At 34.7% G+C, this 6971-nt stretch overlaps 3 long non-coding RNA genes across 4 annotated transcripts; 2 read left to right on the top strand and 1 right to left on the bottom strand.

Annotated features, from left to right (window-relative positions):
• Positions 1–315: 315 nt before the first annotated feature.
• LOC123719810 lies at positions 316–1759 on the top strand. Its single transcript, XR_006755906.1, has 3 exons — positions 316–1017; positions 1098–1472; positions 1700–1759. It is a non-coding gene; the product is annotated as an uncharacterized LOC123719810 (long non-coding RNA).
• A 406-nt stretch (positions 1760–2165) lies between these two features.
• On the bottom strand, positions 2166–5453 carry LOC123719809. Of its 2 annotated transcripts, none has more exons than XR_006755904.1 (3): positions 4967–5453; positions 4441–4577; positions 2166–2270 (listed from the first exon to the last, which is right to left on the bottom strand). It is a non-coding gene; the product is annotated as an uncharacterized LOC123719809 (long non-coding RNA). The 2 variants fall into 2 exon arrangements; XR_006755905.1 differs by lacking the exon at positions 2166–2270 and adding an exon at positions 4188–4313.
• A 383-nt stretch (positions 5454–5836) lies between these two features.
• Positions 5837–6385, top strand: LOC123719808. Its single transcript, XR_006755903.1, has 2 exons — positions 5837–5953; positions 6162–6385. It is a non-coding gene; the product is annotated as an uncharacterized LOC123719808 (long non-coding RNA).
• The last annotated feature ends 586 nt before the right edge of the window (positions 6386–6971 follow it).

Raw genomic sequence — 6971 nt, 5'->3', positions numbered from 1 at the left:
TAATGCTTTATTTAATTTACACACATAACCATTTTTGCAAGACACCCCTTCTGGAACTTTCATATATATTTCTTCCTGTAGTACCCCATTTAGAAATGCAGTTTTTACGTCCATGTGATGTACAAGTAAATTATATTGATTAGCAAAAGCAATAATAAATCTAAAACTAGCTATTCTTGCAACAGGTGCAAAAGTCTCATTATAGTCTATGAGATATTCCTGGCTAAAAGCCCTAGCAACGAGTCGAGCTTTATAGCGTAAAGGCTTTCCGAATTCATCATTTTTTATATTAAACATCCATTTGCAATCTATAATATTTTTGTTATCTGGCCGTGGTACTAAAGTCCATGTTTTATTTAAAAATAGAGAATTTAATTGCACCTTCCCAATGAACTCTATCGTCTCGTGTTTTAATCTCTTGAAACGAATTTGGTATTTTACACAAAATTGAACTAGCACACATAAGGTTATCATCGATTTCTTTATAAGAAATAGGGGGACGACTTTAAGCCTATCACTCCTACGTGGTTCAATACAACTGGTTGTGTCCTCATTATTTACGACCACTGAAAGATCATCAGAATGTGCATTTGGTTGTTCAAATTCGACGATGTCATGGTTAGTTTTGCGAATTTTCTGAGGAACTTCATAATCATCAGATTTACAGGTATCTGATTTATATCTGTCAGTTTTTTGAGACTTTATTGACTTTGAAATGTTGTCAATGTTAACATTATCATGAGAATTTACTATATTCTCTTCAGGTCGCAACGCAGGCCTGGATTGAAGTAATTTGTCTCATCTACTATGACATCTCTGACAGTAATAAATTTTTCGCATTTAGGATTCCAAACTTTATAACCGTTTGGTTCGTATCCCACAAGAATACCTTTCCATGACTTAACATCGAATTTTGTCTTATATAACTTATCATGCACATAAACTGTTGAACCAAAAAAATTTAAATATTTTATTTGTGGTTTTTTGTTATGCCACATTTACGAATTCAATCATCATGTAAGTAATTTATATATTATTTAACATTGTACATTATAGTATGAAGTTGTAATAATTTTAAGCAGCATTATTTTCTTTAGGTGACGTAATTGGTGAATAATATTGTAATTGAAAAGGATATTTCTCTTTAAATGTACAAGCTGTGTGTGATGCAGAAATAAAATATATTAATGTTGTTCCCCATGGCCTGGTGCCGCTCATGATGCAACAACTTTTGTAAACTCAGTTCTACAAGTTAATTCAAATTTATTGATAAGAAGGTAGAACTTGATAAATGTGCCAACTAAATTAACAGGTATATTTGTTTATAGCTTAATATCGTACAGGTCTACTGAGAAATCACTGGATGGTTGTTAATAGTGCTTACTCAAATATACCTTATTCATTAACACCATTTCTCTGACTGACCAGAGATATGATGAAGTACACATTAAGAATAGGAATACTATAGAGAGGTAAATATATAGTATAATTTAGAGTATTAATAATTATACTATGTCAAAAAGTTGCAAGATATGTGACCCAAATGAAACATGATGTAAGGTTAAAATATTTGTCTTTTTCGGAAAATTTGAAGTATGGAAATGTCGCTTTAACATTGTATTTATTACTAGCTTAAGTTCAAGCTATTGTTATTGCCACAGCTGTTATGCAAAATATTTGTAAGGATTATAATTTGTAGATATACCGGCAGAAGTTTTAGTTCCAACACTTGATACAGTTTCAAGTCAAGAAGTTAATGAAGGAAATCAAGACGTAACTGAAAGAACAAGCTTTATTTATTATTTTGGAAAATTAATATATTCTTCTTAATTCTAGCAGAAACAAACATGTTGTATTTAAATGTCCTTTTGTACATATAAAATACTAGTACTTATTTTTCTTAGAAGAAAGTTAGTTAAAATTTTAATAAGTTATGTCGTTAATCTACCTATAAAATTAAATTATTATTTATCATAACCATGTAATGTAATGAAATATTAGGAAAAATAAATAAAACATAACATAATATAAAATTTATTTCATTATACTCTTATATATTACTAATATGTAATCCAATGTTATAAACAAATGTTATAAATGTAAACCAATGAAAATGTTAAAACCATCAACTTCAACTTCAACGAACATTAAAAAAACAGAACTGGTACAATTGGTTCAGGCTTTGTATAGTTATGCGCTTACCTACACATTCTGCGATTCATTTTTTATATTATAGATGACACTGATGACAAAGGCACTCTTCTCGGTTGCTGGAATGAGAGATAAGTTTCATTAGGTTAGAAAATTATGGTTCCCGAAACTAAGAGCCTTCTGAAAAGCGGTCACCACGTTCGAGTAGTCCACAGGAAAACAAATATGATGCCAAACTCATTGCCGTTAATAATTTTTCCTAACGTTTTAAATATGATAGCAAACGATGGAAAGCCATTAAATAAATTGACCAGGAAACCGTGTAAGCCTTCGCCCCATCGCCAAAGTTCTTTAGTAATTTTAGTAAGATGAGGAAATTGAATTGAATCACTATACATTTCTTAACAAAAGTCAACCGATTTAATTTAATTTATAGGTTGGTCTGACGCACGATACCATTGTAAGTCCGGTAAAACTATCGATGGTTAAAATATTTACTCTCTAGACCCTTCGTGTAAAACCAGCCATATTCTGCTGCTGGACAGGCAGAGGTAGGCACGTAAGCCATCTAATTGTGCGAGATTTTGAAAAATTTGTTTATTATTATCATATTAACAGATTTAAGTTCTACATTTTATTATATACCCAAGAATTTACAAGAATTTCATTACTCTTTTCAGTATTTACAATAAATCCTTTAGCTTCAAGAAGTGTTCTAGCGTCCTGAATATTTTGTAAACATTCAGTGTAGCTGGAGGACATAAACTTAATATTTCTTGTGTTAGCTTCTAATATTAATTTAATTATTCTAAATTCTAAACATTTTTATGAAACATATTCTTAAGAATCTTGCTACAAGTGCGCATGTGCAATAGTTACTCATTTGACTCGTTCGGTTGTTTACGAGTTGTTACGAATTGACTCGACCATTTTCCCGAAGTGGGATGGTCGAGTCGGAGGAGGGAGTTGTGATTATAAAAGAGGTTGTGACACATGCGCAGGGGCCACTTTCGCTTCCGACCGCCGACCCGTGCGGATGTCTGCTCCAGTGCTCTCTCCGTGTGAGTCATCAGTGCTGTAGTGCCATCTCGCTCGCTCCGTGTGAGTCATCGCCGCTTGCCAGTGCGCACGCGCTGTCCGACCGCTGCCTTGCTGCCTGCTGCCCTCTCATTGGTCAGTCCGATCGCTGCCTTGCTGCCTGCCGCCCTCTCATTGGTCGCTTCGCTTCAATTTATGAACGCGGGTTTACCTGCGGCCCTCAGATAGCCACCTAACGGTGCCAAACGGTTATCTGTCGGTTAACGCCTTGTGCGGGAGTGTTTTTGTTGTAATTTATAGATTGTTCGAATTTGCTTTGTTCAGTCTCTGAATATAGTTTACTTTTAGGAACATCGCTGACCAAGAAAAAGGTATTTTATAACCTTTTATCCACGATAATAGAGTTGTATCACAAGTAATAAGTGAATAACATTCTTTGATAAACTACCAGTGAGCGCGAGGTGGCGCGCGCGGCGCTGGACTCGACTGCCTATAGTAGGCTGTGAGCAAGCTCCTTCATCCTGGATTCCCCTTTTGCCTATGATTAAATTCTTTTTGACCTTCTTTGTCCTTTTCTGATTTTGATGCGAGCTTGTAGTCAACTAATCGCTTACTGAATAGGTACTTGTATACCTATGTTCCTTGAAGTTGTTCTTTTAGATCTTTTAAGGCTATATAGAATAAAGTTGTGTCGTGTGACTGAGTCTTGGTATTGTGTGTCACATTGGAATCCGCATCCATAAGTAATTTTAATAGGTACATATTTCTTGTTTCCGCAGACAAGAACACTGTGAGTGGCCTCTGCTAAACAAGAAGTAGCTGTAGCATTTGGTTTCATTTGAAACCTGCGTCCTATATTAATCCTGTTTGAGATTGCGGTCTTTTCCTCTGGGTTCAAATTGGGTGCATTGATTAGAATACTTAGATAAAAGTTGTAAAGTGTAAGCTTACTGCAAGATCAAACTGTATGTCTTCACCTGGAGTATTAGACTTTGATAGATCTTCTCCCGATACCTGCAGCAGTTCATTGTCTCATCCAGCGACAAGTGGTCGTTAGGGCGGCGGCCGTGCGTTACCTGTTACGCGACGCTTTTGGTTATGTACGCCTTCGTTCGAGGATACATCTGGAATAGTAAGGTAAATGCTACATTACAACTGGATTTACACACGTGTAGTTACAATTTCAATCAAATGAAAACTGAGGGTAGTATTAAAGTCTCAAAGCTCAATGTATAATAAAACTTCACTTACAGGTAAGTCATATTGACGATTTTGTGTTGTACTTTGCCAAAACATGGTAGGGAAAATACTCAAAATGCGGTATACCATCAAAAGAAGATTCTTCCTTATCCTTGCATAGGTTCCCTCTTCCGTCCGAGAATGGGCCTCTGAAGTAAGTAGATCGGTTAATCTTTCCAATATGGACCGTCGATATTTGAGGTTTTAGAGGGGCGGGGAGGGGGTTGACGGCTACTTCGGAGCTTTTATATATACTCTAGGGGTAGGGCAGACAAGACCATGTGGATAGTGGGGTGCTCTGATTCGGTTTTGGGTACTTTTTTGATATTAAAAAAGTACAGGATAATACAGAATTAGATAATACAGAAAGTTACAAACAATGAAAAAAAAATTTTCAGCTATAAATTTCATTTTAAAATCCACAACAGACCTTATGCAATCCAACTTTTTCAAAATTCCAGTAAGCAATTTTTTTTTTTTTTTACTAATGATTTATTATTTTATAACCTGACCTGAAATAACATAAATCAAAACTTACTTTAACTCATCCGAGTAAGGATTAAGCCTTCTGCCAGATGACCTAGTAAGTCTGGGCATCGCAGCAAATTCCTCGCCAGGACTAGTCAGCCCACTAGGACCAGCAACCGGTTCGTCAAGGATCGGCGCAGAAGAGGAGGCCGTGACAAGCGGCTAATTTGAGTCCAACACTTGCACTTCACTTAACTCTTCAAACAATGGGCTTCGGAGACGCCATGGTAGTCAAACGTTGTAAGTTTATAGGAGTACGTAAAACGATTTCTACTGCAAGGGTGACAAACGATGACTGGACGCCATTAAACAAAATGAATGGCTTAAAAACAAATTTAGTGATCACCAAAAAGTATCGATACCCGAGTAGTATCGATATTTTCAATAACTTTTGTACTATCTACAAAACAAATATGGGCATTTAAACCGATGATCCATATTAGAAAGTTTAATGTCGATACCAGAGTAGTATCGATACTTTGAAAATTTTCGGAACCCTACACTAAGTGATTGACGTTTGACATCAATTATTTGTCAAATATATTTTGTAATTGCGTGTTGTTACTTACCAATTTGTGTGAAAAGTTTTAATAAATGTATCTCATGAACCGTAAGTTTGCGCAACCTAAATCTTTGCAAAACTCTTTCTTTTAGTGAGTACTATCTACAAAAAAATGGGCATTTAAATCGACGGTCCATATTGGAAAGATTATCCAAAACAGCTTCACTATTAACTATGTCTAATGAAAACTTTATTTTTAGTGTTAAAGTTTGGGCTAAATTTTGTTTTCCTAATGGTGATGGGACATCCATTGAATCATTAAAAACAGTGAATGCCCAGCATAGGATACTATGTGAAAATCATTTGAATGAATCTTCATTTACCAACAGCGATAGGAAAAGACTTAACAAGTTAGATTAAGAGTGAATAGAGGAGGATATAGACCAATTAAAAAACAAACATTGTAGTCCATATAGAGCAAGTTATGACATCCAAGTGAGTATTTACATTCATATTCTACCTAAGTCAAATAGACAAATTTTTATAGTCATGCTTTTTTACATAGAGGTAGGTAGGCAGTACATTTCTGACACACATCTAGGTGATATATGGATGATTAAAAGTTTTCTATTTTCTCCATCCACTTATTGGATTTGTTATCTTTTTTGAATTTTTTATTCAATTATTTTTGTATATTTTCCAGGAACCATCAACTAGCAAAGGTATTTTGTAGGACTTGGACGTGAAAAAGTTCAGTGAACTTACACCTCAAAAGCAAACGCTGTCTAAGAGATGCAGAAAAAATCTATCTGAAATAGTGAGGCTCTGAAAAAAGTTTCAAGGTGATAAAAACTCCAAAAGATCTATATTAAGTGTACTAACATCAAACGAACCTAGCAATGAAATATTAAAAAGCACATTAAATAATTCATTTTCTTTACTATTACAAAGCCAACTGAAAAACTTTATAAGAAAATTAACTGGAATGAGATGGACACTGGATGATAAAGTGAACGTCTTGAGCATCTATAAGAATGAAAGAATGAGAATGGCAAACAGAAAATCAAAGAGCGCCTAGCAGATCAAATTTTAAGCCATTCGGTTGCAGTTGGAATATTTGCCAAAGTAAGTTTCAAAATTTTATTGAAAAGTACTTCCGTCCGCGATGGCCTCCTAAACTACTTAACCGATTTTAAATTAAATTGGCACACCGTGAGCGGTCTGGTCCAACTTAAGAGATAGGGTAGCTTAGATCTTTAATTATAGTCGCAATTTTATTTTATTGCAAATTATTTGTCTATAATTAATTGACAGTCACAATTATTCGACTGAATTGAGTAAGTGATCAATAGATGGCACTGCTATGGTAAACCGACAAACGTGTCATATAAGCTACAATTCAATATCATGATTACCACGTGTTATTGAGGCTAAAGTATGAACTTTTTTAATTTTTGGTGTTAGCCAACCACGTGTTACTTAGACCGAAGTGTAAATCAAATTCAAATCTAAA

This window comes from Pieris brassicae, unplaced genomic scaffold (genome assembly GCF_905147105.1).
Source record: "Pieris brassicae unplaced genomic scaffold, ilPieBrab1.1, whole genome shotgun sequence".
In the NCBI taxonomy this organism is placed as follows: domain Eukaryota; kingdom Metazoa; phylum Arthropoda; class Insecta; order Lepidoptera; family Pieridae; genus Pieris; species Pieris brassicae.
Note: the sequence above shows the minus strand (reverse complement) of the source record. Positions and strands in the feature narration are given on the sequence as shown.